We start from the raw sequence: 13,960 nt of genomic DNA, 5'->3' as shown, positions 1-13,960 counted from the left end.
GATCATCTAGTTCCAACCCCCCTGTCATGTCAGAATAACTATAAGTTATTAATAAATTGTTAATAACTGCTTACTGATCATCTGTCTTTAACAGGAGTACCGTGAGAAAGGGCATCTGTGGCACATCTCCATTAGGCCAGGCAGTTCTGAAACGCTGTGCCAAAAGCCAAAGCCTGCACTGCTGAGCAACGATTCAAGCACATAATCTGAATGTTTCTGGTCCAGTTTTCTGAGAAATGATGGAAATGTTTGGAGGTTTTCACTCAGAAATGAAGCCTGTTTTGCAGTGGCATATCTGGCTCTCAGCCTTGAAGTGGTCAAACAGACTCAATGACCATTGTAGGTCCCTTGCAACTGAAATACTCTATTCTATATCTCTCCCTAACAGTGTCATGTCTTCATGAGAGGGAGAACATTGTTTTCTCTTTATGACACCACTTCTGTTCCCTCAGCGGTCCCCACTGCAGGTTCTGCAGGAAGCTCAGGAAGCTCTGTAGGAGACAATTCATAAGAATTCGCTCATAAAGGAAGTTTTTCCCCATAATCCTTCCAGTAAGCATCTGGGTTTTGCCTTGGCAGGCTCAAATGATTGTTCTTTATTTGTTCCTTGTTTTCATCATGAATGTGAGGTATCTGCAGAAGAACTTTGTGATCTTTTATTAGACATGAGAGATTATTGAATTTGGTTTGTTTTCCCCTTAATGTTTGTTTACATGTTCAAAACTCACTGTTTTCCAGTAACCTGGTGTGTGAAAAAAGTTTTCTTCCATTCAGATATGACATTGATTCATCAAGAATAAATAAATGAATGCAGACTCAGCAGATCTGGAAGGTGTCCTTGCTACTGACTTTGTAACACCTCTAACTACATAAGGAATGTCAAAGACATATAAATGCCAAGCCTCCTTTCAGCAAGCCTTGGCAGCCTAATCAGGATGAATAAATAGGACAAGCAGAGTTGAGGGAGCAGCAAAAATGCCAGTAAAAACACATACTCCCAGTGGTTCAGAATCTGGTAGTTTCTTTCTCAGTATGAATGTAAGCATGAACTCACGCCTTGCAAATGTTCTGGCCCAAGAGTATTTCCACAAGAGGTGTAAGTAAGATGATAATGGTGACTTAACAAGGAAGGGATGAAACAGCATGCCCTGAACAGAAGGGAGCACAGAAGAGAGAGTGAAATGGGGAAGGACGAAGGGAGGTGAAAACCAGTGTGTTTCACAAGGGCTTTGCATCCCCTTAGATCTGTGGAGTGACCTGGATTTCACTTCTTTCCTAAGCAGTTTTCCCAAGTAGATGACCTTAATTAAGCTGACTAACTATTCCACAAGAATTCAGTATCCTCAAAAGGAAATACAAACTTAGGATTTCCCCTGAGATTGAAGTGCTCTAGGATCTGTATCCTCCTTGAACTGGTTTGCCAGTGGTTATGTTTGCCTTCTGTAAGGAAAATTACAGTTTTAAAAGCACTGTGTCTCATAACCTGATAGCCAGCTTTTGGAGCCCTCTGAGCTACATGCATTTCCAAGGCAGTAAACTTAACTAATCCTGGTCTTATCAAGGTGTGTTCACTCTTCTGCCAGCCTTCACACTAACTCACTGGGTGGGGTGATTGGAAAGTGGGTGTAAAAGATTGGAAGATAGAAATACTTTAAGCACATAATTGCCAGCCTCTGCTTTGATGATACCAGAGATTGAAGCAGGGGACTTCTATAAGAAAAGACATCTATTATGTATAATTTATCAGCCTGCAGACTACTGCTAGGATTATTGTAAGAGACAAGCAGTCGGCTCACCTGCAGCTTCTACAGATGGCATTTTTGAGGCAGCAAAGGATAACAGACCACCGCCAGCCAGTCCCAAGGCCTGATCACTGGAAAGTTTGATTTTTCTTTTTCTTTTTTATTGCCTGTCAAATGCGGATGGTTCTGGAACCCAAAGCATGGCTGATGGCACAAAGAATCCTTCATATCAGAAATTCCTGGGAAAACATGGTATGCAGCAGGTAGAACTGAACCTATCCAGAACAATAGTGACCTGCAAACATAGGGAAGAAAATATACATCGTGAATCTTTTCAGTGCTTCTAGGAATTTGGTGGCCTTCTATGACAGGGTTACAGCTTTGGTGGATAAGGGAAGAGCAACTGACCTGTGCGCAAGCCTCCCTAGACTACAAAGCATTTGACATTGTCCTACACAACATCCTTGTCTCTGAACTAGAAAGGCATGGATTTGATGGATGGACCACTCAGTGGATAGAATTGGCTGGATTGTCACACTTCAAAGAGTTTCAGTCAATGGCTTGATGTCCAAGCAGAGACCAGTGATGAGGGGTGTCCCTCAGGGGTCAGTGTCTGGACTGATCCTGTTCAACATCTTTGTTGGTGACATGGAGAGTGGTATTGAGTGTGTCCTCAGCCAATGCCACTAAGCTGTATGGTATGGTCAACACACTGGAGAGAAGGGATGTCATCCAGAGGGACCTGGACACACTTGAGAAGTGGACCAGCACAAACTTGAAGGTCAGCAAGGCCAAGTACAAGATCCTGTTGGTGAGTTATATTAGCAGTGCATTTGTCCACACAATAGGTAAGAAGGCTGCTTCAAACACTACAGTTTAGGAGCCACGAAGACTCATTTAAGGTCATGTCTAGATTTCAATGATACCACAGTACTTACAGTGCCACAAATCACTCCCAGTCCTGTGGACACCTGTAGTTACTGGCAGTCACTTCTCAGCAGAATTTAAAAATGAGGAAATTTAAACTGAAAAGAGCAGAAGCTCTTGTAATAATTAAAGGAATTGTGTGTTTCCTGCCTTTAACAAAAGGCAGTGTTAGTTAATAAAAGGAAGAGCAGTGACCCTTGTCTTCTTACCACTTCCCAGTTTCACAGGGTAAATGTTGTCATAACATTTAAAGGTTTGAGATGAACACTGAAAATATAACGATAAATGGGCTGGGGAAACCAGCTAGTGCAAAGTGACAGCTGTGAAGAGCTGTGTATCATCCAGCTGCACACACCAGCTCCTGCGAAAATGCATTTGTAACTCAGCGTCTGAGCATCCCATGCAGCTCTCCTTGCTTTCAACTCCTCTGTCTGCAACAACAGGAGCCTTCCTGGAGGGCTGTGTGCATGAACACTTAGAGGGTATAGGATAGTTATTTAACCTGTAAGTTGTGCTGTGTTTTCCTGGTGGCAGTCCTCACTGCACCTATCCTAGGGCAACAAGCAAAGAGATTGACAGACAGACAACAGTGCCTCAACTCTGAGCCTGCACTGGTGGCCATCTAAAGGACATGGTAAATGTCCCATTTGTGTCTTTTGCAAAGCCATACCTACTGCCAGGAACACACACTGTTTGTCAGGTGAGCTGTCTGGAGAATGTCTGAGCACCAGCATTCCCTTCCCAACCCCAAACCTGTTCCTCTCAGCTGGTTGCTGTTACCCAGTTTTTTTCTTCAGCATGGTGGTATTGTCTTGCTCACTTTATTGTTGCTTGACAAAGATTTCTCCTCTGATTGCTTTTTCTTCTCCAGTAGCATCTTGAAGATTACTTCTAATGACAAAACCCTTCATTATATGTTAAAGTCTGAGTATCAGATATTAGGGAGGGTTAATCTCCTCAGAACAGGAGAGCATGGCTTCCATTCACAGAGATAGCAAGAACATCAGTGGGTAGGTGACATACCATGTGTCACCACTGTTACCACCGCATCTAGGTGCTGATCTGCGGCATGTTTCGGGGTTAGCCCCACTTACAGCATGTAGGTTTGAAAATGCAGTCATCTGGGCTGCTTCAAGCACAGGTCCTCCTCTGATGCTGCAGGCCAGGGCAAGCGCACCCGACCACAGGGCAACAGGCTTAAACTGCCGGACCTGGAGCACGGGAAGTTATCCTAGAAAATGGCACCCGAGAGTCATTTGCAGTTTGCCCATTACAGGCTGCTGGGGATTTCCATCTCTCTCATTTCTATCACTTGTAAGCAGACTGTTTTTCCATGTGAAAATTATTCATTTTGTTTCATGTGCTGCTGAGGGCTTTTGGTGGGAAACAAGAGTGCTGGATCAGCCCATGCTGACAAGCACGATGCCTGTTTCCTCTCAATAACGCAGTTTGCTCTCTCAACCAGAATGTTCTATTTTTTTCCTATGCATTCTCACATAAGAGGGGAGTGTGGGAGGACCAAATATCACCACTGTGCCTTGTAGCTTTGTTGGTGACCTTTTTATTACCCTCCACACACTCCCGGCTAGATGTTGCATGGCTGCTTCTTGTCTCAAGATTTGTGCAGGAATTCAAGGGTATAAGGAAAGAAAGAAAAAACAATATGGATGAAATCTAACAAATATGATAATGTTTCTGCTTTTTGTGTAAATAATGTGAAGAAGCACGTGTATGAGGGGCTTAATGCTGGATTGAATCCTAAGGCTGACACACACAGTTTTTAACTGTGGAGGGAGAAAGAGCCAGCACAGCAGTGCATGACAAAGCGACATCTAAAACAGGAAGCCTTCATTAAAGACAAAACCTTCCCACACTTGCACAGGCTCACACCATTCTCTATCCTTCTTCCTTATTGACTCCTGTTTCTCAAACACAGTACTTGCGCACTGCTGAAGTATGCCTGGGTAGAGTATGCCTCAAGGCCACCAGCACAAAGCTATTTCATTCCTGTGTGAGTCACTAGATTCTCTGGTCTATCTGTTTATCACCTGTCAGATCTGTAATTGGGAATAAGCTTAGACAGGCATGGGACAATGAGCAGCAGACCTGCTTGGGTTGCTCAGGTAGAGCCCCTCTCCACATGCCCAGCTGCTCTACAGTTTGTGCCTGCAAAATCGACGTCCTGGGTAGATCAGTCCAATGCTCTGGTGCTGGGCACCAGCACTCACTGTGCTGTCTTTCAGTGACCTGGTGCAGTACAGTTGTGCTGCTTAGCTGTGTTTTGTTGGGGATGAATTGATCTAGTAGTAGTTTTCTCAAAACCATGGAGTCAGTGACCTGTTTCTAGATGTTAATCAGCAGGATGGGGAATTTTACCATCAGAACAGAAAATTAGTCAGAAATTCCTGCTTAGGAAATGTTGAAAAATGGCTTTCTGAAGGAAAACAGATACAAAACAGTGTATATACTCAGTTCAGTGTGACAGAAACACTTGTGACTGCATGACTGTGGCCTTTCCACAAACCTGGTAGGTGTGACCCCAGGGGACACTGAACATCAACGGAGCCCAAGAAACAAAGTTGATTCAAAGACAGTCGCAAAGCAGAAAAGTGGTTTATCCTGATTGTCAGGAAGTCAAAGCTGCAGCAGGAGGCCAACTTGGCCAAATCAGGGATTACTGACTGAGTTTAGATGTTGGAAGGAAGTGCAGGGGGAGAGCAGAAGCAGGGATGGACTATCTGGAAGGAATGTAGAAGCATTGCCCAGGCTGTCAATTTATGCAATAAAGCTTATCTGCACATCCACAGAAGAGGGGCTCAGAGAGACAATGGCAGGATGAGGAAACCAAATGATACCCTGCCTGGATCCTCCCAGGCTTATCACAGAGGCCATCTGCCCACAAAAGACTCATCTGCACAAGATCAGAGGAGACCAGGGGCACAAAGGTAGGTAAAAACTCAAACAAAGGACTCCTGAGGTACAACCACCTTGTCCATGTCCCTTCAGGGCTGCCTCAGCAGTGCGTTAGCCCCAACATCCAGATGTGACACCCATCACCATGGTAGCAGCTCCGTGACACCTATCACCGGGAGCAGCTCTCTGGACTAAGAGGCTTGCTGCCTAGGGGTGGGGTATATTGGGAGATGCAGGGGAAAAGCAGCTCATGATCACACAGAATTTATTATAGGACGTTTAGGAGGGAAAGCAAAAGTGGGACATGAGAGGGTTTTAGGTAATTTGGGAGAAAAAAGAGTGGTGAAATAGAGGGGTAATGTAATAAAAAGGGCAACTGCGCATAAATACTTGGTGGTCATTTTGCTTAGCTCAACATGCCTTGGTCTTGAACAGGGCAGTCTGTCCTGTCTTCTTCAACAGCTTTCCAGCACTTCCATGGGTGATGGCTCTCCATTCTGTGTGCACAGGGTTGTGAGTGCAGCAACAGGTCAGGGTTGGAGGGTCTGTGTGTCCCTGGTGCCAGCGGCTGAAGTGTGAAGGTTTGAGAGTGACTGTGAGCACTAGTGGAGGTCAGGCTGGATGAGCTGGCGAGCAGATGACATGACTTGGTCTTTAATGGCCAGCTCTGTCTTGAGAGCACCTGGGTGTCTCTAAAGTCAAGAGCATGGGGTGGGGATCAACTATGGGACCAGGGAAGTCCTGGCCAGCTCTGTGTGTGTGACAGACATACAGGGAAGGAATTAAGAAAGCCAACCCTGAACTGAAGTTAAAACTGGTGAGGTGTGGAAGAGCACCAAGAATGACTTCTACAGGCACATCTGCAGCAGTATGAGCACCAAGGAAAAGATGGAGTTGCAGCTCAATGGGATAGGTGACCTAGTCCCAAAGGATACTGAAAAAGCAGAGATGACTGAAAGCCTTGACTTGCTCTTCACTGGCAAATTCTGTCCTCAGTCCTTCCACAGTGCACAGGTAGGAGTTTTGGGGAGAAAATTACTACCCATAGTAAAGATTGAGTTATGAACCATTTAAGCACTCTTGTTGAATACAAGTTCCTGTGTCCAGATGAGATGCATCTGAGGGTAGTAAGGACAAACTATCTTACATCACTGCAAAGATACTCTTGTCTTTGAAAGGTCCCCTCCAACCTGTATGATTCTCTGAAGCTATGATTTTCTGATAAAGATTTGCAGAATGCAGACAGATCTCACATGCTTTCTAATGAATAACTAGTGGAACTGAGGAACTTTATCAGACAGGTCTCCAAAGATATTGGGATTTAGGGAATTGAAGACAGATGGAAATCTAGCTAATCTTTCCTTGAAGACAATAGCTGAAATCAATTATGTATAACAGCAAATCTCCAGGTAGCCTAAGGTTGACTGTGTATGCAGTATGCTGTGGAATGTAATTTCTGCTGCCTACCTAGGTTAGAATTTTAAATGTCCTCGCTAAAACATGTTAGCCATCAGGTTTTAAAACGAACATGCCCAGTATGACTGACTGCTAGAATTCTATGGACAGCTAAAGATGTTATAAAAATAGAGCTGTCTTTCTAGTTATGCATTAGCATTATGAAATAAGAAAGGGGACAGTGCTATGTATGACAGGCCCTTCCAGAAAGAAAATATGTAGTAATTGCCATTTTCGAAAACTCACAGTATCATTGAACAACATAGGCTGGAAGGGACCTCTGCAGGCTATCTGGTCCCACCACTTGCTCCAATAATGGCTAACTTCAAGGTTGCACTAGGTTGCTCAGGGTGTTGTTCTCCAGTGGAGTTTGAAAACCTCCACGGATGGAGAATCCAGAACCTCTCTGGGCAGTCACTGTCACAGTGATGTTCTCTAATGCTTAGCCAGAATTTCACTTGCTGCAGTTTTTGACCATTGTCCTGTGTCTTTTCACTGTACATCCCCGAAAAAGAGTATGGCTTCATCTTCTCTACAGTGCCCTCTAGATAGCAGAAGAAACTATCCTTTCTGGCTAACTTTCTGGATCTTCTTTTGGAAGATTTGATGCATACTGAAGTGTCTTAAGGAAGGGTTGTGATGTTCAGGCTTTTACAACAAGCTTCTGATACCTTCCACCAGTTATTTCAGAAGATTTTGAGAACTGCTTCCTCTTGGATTAATATTTTTTTTGAGAAATAGATGAGATTAAGGGAAGCTGTGGTAAAGAGTTACAGCATGGCTGTGTCAGGATTTCCATCACCACCCCCCACCCCCCCCACCCCCCCCATGGTTTCCTTTAGGGATCTGGTAAAGCAGAAACAGTTGTGGACTCTTCAGTTCCTTTGAATCCTAGAACGCAATCTCTATTTCACCCTATTCTGTCCTTCCAAATATCCTTCCTTTCAAATGGGAATCACAACTAGACAAATAAAGGAAGAAAAGTGTCTTTTCCTCTCACCAAATATCATGCTTTAGTATGGAGGAGAAATCTTATCAGTAAGTGCTAATTTTTCTGAGAAGTAAATCACTTTTCCAAACCTTTCTGATTGCCTGGATAGGTAGGGTTTGTCTTTGTATGGGTAATTCTTGTTTGCCTCAGCAATGATTCAGCGATGTTTTGAAAAGCTTTTTTTAGTTAATTTTTCTAAAAATCTTTCTGATCAGGAAACTCCTATCAAACACTGCATACAAAACTAATCCAATCTTTTACATGTTATTGCTTCACAGCAGGCCACGGACATAGCATAAGGGATGAGATCTTTCCAGGGCTCACAGCAGAGTTAAGATCCCTAAATTAGTGGCCTGCTTTTTCCACTAGTGGTGTGATCTGCTGAAATGGCACTGGAACAATTGTATTTTAACCTGCTCATTCCTAAGACGTGATTTATGAACAGTCAGGTTATTTAAGTAGGATCAAGTATCCGGTGAGATACACTGACAAGAATACAGATGTACCCTGAAGTCGTGACTTTAGAAGTCGTGACAACTGTCCTTCAGCTCAGATGTTTCAAACTGTACTGCAGTTTTGACTGCTTTACAAATTAATAACATTATGATAGGATGTGCATTTAAAGCTCAGTCCAGGGAAGGGGTAATTGAGATGCCTTCATCATTCTCCACACAGACATGCACAATCTAGCTCCTTTCCCCTTGTCTGTCTGATCAGCACTTGTTTCTCTGCTTGGTGCTGTGTGAGCTTGCTTGTAGCCAGCTGGAGCTGTGACAGCGCTGCCTGTGCTGCTCAGTGTGAGACAGGGTAACAGACACCAGTGACTGATTTTCTTCTTTGTTTACTGCAAACAGAGATCCCAAGGGTCCCAAATGTCCTCCCGCTTTGGACTAAGCTTCTTCCTCCCATTTTTCTGCTTGTTTTCCTTGCTGTCTCTCTTGAGTGTCAGGCCATCTGCTCCTTCCCTCTCATTTGGAGAGCCTGGCACTCATACAGGTGCTGCCTAAGCCTTGCTGCTGCTGCCTGAAGAATTAATTTCCTGATGTCATCAGTGCTGCTCTTTGAATTTTGCAGTTCCCGATTTCTTTTTCAGCCAAAGTGGTGGGTTTGTAACAAAACGAAGTCATAGTAGGGTTTGTGCATTGATTTTTCTCAAGGAACACAGCATCATATGGAGAGTTCCTCTACATACAAACACTCTGCTGGTGGGGAAGGAATGGGGACACAAGGTGTGGAATAGCTCCAGAATATGTTGAGGAAACAAGTTGCTTCATTCTTCTCTATCACCACCATTTTTTGTTTTGTTGCCTTTCTATTTAGACATGTCAGACAATGATGTCCTAGACAAATTTATGAAGAACACATTCAAGGATGTAGTGATTAAATCACTGATTTGGAGCATGGGAGACCCGTGTTTAATGACTCATGCATTCAACATGAACCAGGCTATGAAGAAAATATTTTTACTTGTTTCATGTTTCACTTATACAAAATGGAACAGCTGCAATAGAAGAGTTTGCAATTAACTGAGAACTATACCAAAGCTGTGACCTAGGAGTGAGGGATCTTACCTTGATTTCTATACTTTTTTTGTGCAAAACACTTTTCAAGGTTTAGTTTCAGTGCAGAGGAAAAGCAGATGCAGTAACCTCACTGACTTCCATGGAACTGTGTGCTTGTTTTCTGGCCAGTGCTCATTACTATGCTGCTCACACATTCTGAAGGGAAATAACCAGCAGGCTTCCATCTCACTGAGGCAGCCCAGGAAACAAAGTTGAAGTATGCTCTGTAAGTCCAGGAGTGTGTAAATAGCACAATTTCTCCTAAAGAAACTACATGGGGTAGATATGACACTTGGAAAGGATCCGTGAGATGGTTCAAAAATCAAAACCCAAGTAACTTGAAACCCAAGATATTCCCTGATTACCAACTACATAAAATATGCTTTTGTATACATGTGTATAAATATTTGTCCAGGATTTGATGCTGTGATTTGCAAGTTTATTGTTTGTGCTTACTGTCCTTAACTTCTTTTTGCATGACTTATGCCATATACATCGCTTGTCATCACTCCTTTTTCATACCATTTCAGCAGCTCTTTTGTTTTTTTATTTAACCCCACGCTAATGGGCAGCAGTGACAGAAAGTTCAGGATGAAAGCCCAGAGTATTCATTCTGCTTTGTGGGAATACCAGCTCTGTACCCTGATTCAGTGTAGCATAGGGATACCTATCATTTTTTGAGCACTGCTCTCTTGACTTTACCTGTTGCAAATGGAAAAAAAAGCCTTCCTGCAGTTTGATGGTCCAGCAATTGCCAAATTCTTGACCTATAATTCTGGTTTCTGCCTACAATGCTTCACATTCCTTGTTAATTATTTATTGAAGCACTCATTAGCACCTGATACCAGACCATCTCAGGTGTAATCCCTAACTGATGCTCAGGCAAACACATTTACTGGATTAAAAAATCCATTTATTTGTTAATGATGGTAACTAATGGAATAACTCAAGTTACTGCGGACACACAGCTCTGGAGGATCCCCTCTGTCTGCACTTCAGGGACTTACCACATTTACTGCTTAAATAGCACAGATGTATTGCTAGTCAGACAGTTACAACTAAAACACTAGTTACTTTACTTCACTGTCTGCTACTGAAAGGAAATGTGTATTATAATTTCCTCCTTCATTTTGCTTCTATAAAACTTTGAACATCATAGGTTTCTGCTCACATATTCTGCTAAAAATATGAAGCAACTCGTCTGAACTGGGATCAGGTTCACCTGTGCTGCGGCTGCAGGAAAGTGAGGAGAAGGTAGGCAAAGAGGGGCTGCCTTGGCAGGATGGATACTCTGGCATGGTGTGAGGGTACATACCTGCCATGCTCCCAGGCTCCAGTTTCCTGTGCCCCCTCTCTGCCAGCCTGCACTTGAACTGCCCTGCTGCAGTAAGGAAATAAGGATCTCCTCCAACCTTGCCTTAATAATTTGCAGGAAACTAGGAAATCAGATGCTTGCAGAGTATAAACAAAATCTGGCAGATTATATTCTCCACCTCTGAAGTAAAACAGCAAGTAAATTTAGACTTGGCAGAAGATGAAATTTCAGGAAAAACCTGAAAATCAGAAAAACACTTGTCAAGTGTTGAGCCACCCTAACATTTGGCTAAATTAAGATACTGTGCCTCCCCATACTGAGCTATTTTAATCCAAACTCCTTGGCCCTGCTTAAGGCACCCTTCTTCCACCTTACACTGTTGCTGAAGTAGAATACAGCAGAATTATTTCTAGCTAATCCCATAGAAAAGAGAACTCTCAAAAGAGTAATCTTTCTTTGAACAACCAGTGTTATGCAACTTCTTGAGGTTTCAGGTCAAGTTTCACTACATTCAAGATTGGTGGTCGGAAACAGTCACAGCAGCTGAGTATCACATCAGGCCAATACGACAAAAATAAACACCAGCAGTATAAAAAGGGCAGAGAGGTGAACAAGTTGTCCTTGCTTTATTCTCATAACTTCTTACTACAGAGCACTTGAGAGCTTGCATTTAAAAGTAGATGATCACAGCAGCTATGAGCAGATGAATGTGTGTGCATGCACACCCAAGGAATTACTCTGAATTAGAGTTCGGTTTTTGTCAGATACAATGACTGGAACACGTGCAGCAGAAAAAAATAAGTAGGTTAGCAGAAGAGGAGATTATATTTATTTCTGTATAGGAATGAAAAGCATGATATAACTGAGTTCTTAAGTGGCCCACAAAATGGGAAAAGACAGGAAATACTCCCTTAGGAGCAGGAGCTTCCATAAGTCTGGCTGCAGAAATGCAGAACACCTTGTAATGCTCCTGTACATGCTACTTTCATTTGCCTTTAGTTGGATATTAACGGACCTATACGGGATTATTGCATCCAACTGGATTCAAAATGAAGTGATATTTGTAATGTTTCCAATGAAACACTTCCCTCCTTGAATTCAGGCCTGGAGATGGCTGTATTGCTAGTACAAGTAGGAATGATTGAAACATTCTGAATACATATTTGAAGCACCCTGCTGAACATTACAGAGAAGGGCAGATGCCTTTTGGATATTATAATTTCTCCAAATTTGGCACAGCTGTTACATGAGACATTGCTAATCAGAGCAGTTACTGAGTGCTCAAGCCAGAGCACAGGCATACCTGCTCGATTCTCACCACATAAGTGTAAAATATATATGTGTAAATAGCACTATTCGTATACTTTGTAAACATAGAAATAGAGATAAGGGATTCTCTTGCGCACAACTTTCTGTTCCTCTCTTGCTCCCTCTGGGAGTAACAACTAACCTTATTGTTTCTCACTTTGCTGACACATCTGCCCCTCTGCTTCTGAGATGCCAGTCACAATGTCCTTTCATAGAGATTAAAACCATTATATTAAACTCAGGACAAACGATCCTCACTTAGCTTAAAATTTGCTGTCTCTTAGATCTCAGGAAGCCTATGTATCTAAAACTTTATCACCTTTTTTTTCCCCAGCTATATTAGTTGGTCAGGTAAAAATCTTTATGGATCTTCCCAAGCTTTTTCAGTAAGTCTGAGACACTTTACTCAAATGATACTGGAAGAAAAAACTGCTACTGAGTTGAAGTAACAGGAAAAGAGGCAAGAACATTAGAAATAAGAAAACACTGCAATATGTTTCTGACTGTGTTGCTCTTGATACAAGGTTATGCAGTAAATGACTTCAAAATTGAATTGTATCTACCCTATTTTGTATTTTACTTTTTTTTCCAAACAGAATTATTTAGCACTTCCTACAACATGCTTGGTATCATATGTATTGGCCAGCACTGACTGTGCTCCTGGAGTGGATTGCATCTAGAGGCTGGAAAGCAAAAGTTGGCCAGCTGGGATGCTTGGCTTGTGGGTGGAAGTTGCCTGAGGCACATGGCTTGTTAGTGATATTAAGCTATTCTCTCAATCCCGCACACACTATAATGTACAGGTCAGTGGGAAGGACAACACTAGAGCAAATGATGGCTTGGACACCTACCTCTGAGCACTATCTCTACAGCCTATAGTCCAAAATTTGCTATGATGTGATCTTCTGTGGATAAATCAAAGACTGATCAAAATTGCTTGGGTTCAGTTATCTGAGATGTCTCTGATACCTCTCGTTATTCTGGCAGCTGCTCTTAAGGACAGCATCAAACAGGCAATAAAAATGAGGAGGATGTTGAAGAGACTAATCAAAGGATTAATGTTTCAGCATAGGAAGGGAACAATTTTAAGATGTAATAGAGCCCAGATTTTGAAAGGTCTGTAACTTCTGATTTCAGTACTTCTGCAAGTGTTTGAAGCAGACACAAAAGTCCTTCAAGCTGGAGCCTAAACCCAGCTGTGACACAGGAAAATGCAACTATGTGTATAATATAAAGGGATTTGCATTAAAACCAAATTAAAGGTTATTACAGGAATGGAAGGCAGACAAATAAGCAACAACAACATACTGTAGGTAGCTTATCCTTCAAACATACAATGTGATATTGTTGTACCAGGGACTGAAAGGATGCAGATCTACTATGGAGCCCTAAATCAGATGCACTGATATAACAGGAACATCCTATCCCATTTTCTGACAACACATATAAATAATACAGAACCTAAAAGAATGTGCAACAAAATTCTACTTAAAGTTATTTTCTAGAAGAACAATAATTTTTTCCAAAGATTTATGTGTCACCTTGGTAGCTGCATTTCTTGGTGGTTTAGAGGAATAACTAGTTGGAATTCTTAGATAATTCACAAAAAGTAATTTAAGGGACCTTCAAGATGGTACCTGCTCTCTCCTCAATGTATTCTGAAGCATGCTAACTGAGTTCACTGCAAGCAGGCAGATGCCTGACTTGGCAGGTTCTTGTCTGAATTTGATATGCCATAAATCAGATT

Source organism: Psittacula echo (genome assembly GCF_963264785.1).
Source record: "Psittacula echo genome assembly, chromosome: 1".
NCBI classification, from domain to species: Eukaryota; Metazoa; Chordata; class Aves; order Psittaciformes; family Psittacidae; genus Psittacula; species Psittacula echo.
Note: the sequence above shows the minus strand (reverse complement) of the source record.